Source organism: Pinus tabuliformis, chromosome 1_2 (assembly GCF_031772625.1).
Source record: "Pinus tabuliformis cultivar Carrire ecotype Pingquan chromosome 1_2, CPIR1, whole genome shotgun sequence".
NCBI lineage: Eukaryota > Viridiplantae > Streptophyta > Pinopsida > Pinales > Pinaceae > Pinus > Pinus tabuliformis.
In genome coordinates this window covers 159,142,151-159,143,377 of record NC_142298.1, presented here as the reverse complement: position 1 = coordinate 159,143,377, position 1,227 = coordinate 159,142,151, and positions in this window count along the sequence as shown.

The following is a 1,227-nucleotide window of genomic DNA, read 5'->3' as shown; positions in this document are numbered from 1 at the left end:
AAATTCTATCGAAGAATGTTTTGATGGATGTAGTGGTGGCGGATATTCCTCCGCGGTTTGGCATGTTGCTGTCGAGATCATGGGGAGCCAAACTCAAAGGTACACTTCAGCTTGATTTTTCATATGCTACAATTCCAGTTTTCGGTCAAATGAGGAAGTTATATCGGGAACAAAAGATGAAATACATGATCACTAGTAAGGAAAAGCCCGTCAATCATCCTGTAAATTATGTACAAACAGATTTAGAATCTTTTGTTTTGTTTGCGGAGAATTTCAATGAGGTAGATAGTCAGTTAGTTCAAGTAGAAGATATACCAGACATTTCAGAAAATTTCAGAGAAGTTTTGAGAAAGGAAAGTGAAGAAAGATCTGTTGTCATAAGGCCAATTGCTGAAACAAATGGGCAGCAAACAGAGCATGCATCAAAATCAGATTTTCAGCACTTAGAAGATGACGAGGATGGTCTTTGGACCATGGATTTTGATGGCGCAGTGGGCAGCGATGGTGCTAGTATAGGTGTGTGGATTCGAAGCCCATTTTCAGCCCAAAATCAAGTTCCAAGCAAGGTACGGGTATGTTCTTATAAATTGGCATTTGATTGTTCAAATAATGAGGCGGAATATGAAGCTCTTATAGCTGGTCTGAAAATCCTTCGGAAGTTGAAAGCAAAGAAGATAGCGGTATATGGCGACTCCGAGTTAGTTATCAAGCAAGTGAAAGGTGAATTTCAGGCCAAACATCCTCGTATGCGAGCATATCGGAATGTTGTCTTAGATATCTTAAAGAGGTTTTCTGAACATATTTTGACATGTGTGCCCCGGATTCAAAATGGTGTTGCGGATGCATTGGCTAAGGCAGCAAGTAATCTGAAAATACCCATGAATTCCAGCAATAAGTTTGAGATATATGTGAAGCATCGTCCTACAGTTCTAGATAATCAAAGGTGTTGGCAGGTTTTCCAAGATGACGAAGAAATCAAAGATTTTCTGCAAGTTGAGGGTAAATTCGAAGACATTTCAATAGACATGGAAGCTGAAGGAGTAAATCAGATGGATGTGTTGCAGCTCAAGGACAATTACATTCCTAAAGGATTGATTCCTTTGGAAGAATTGTTCGATCAAGATGATGTGGCCCGCAAACCAACTTTGAGGCCAACGGACGAAGGAGTTGAAGATGTGAATCTTGGGACAGCTGCAAATCCAAAGATGGTGAAGCTTTCAAAAGCAT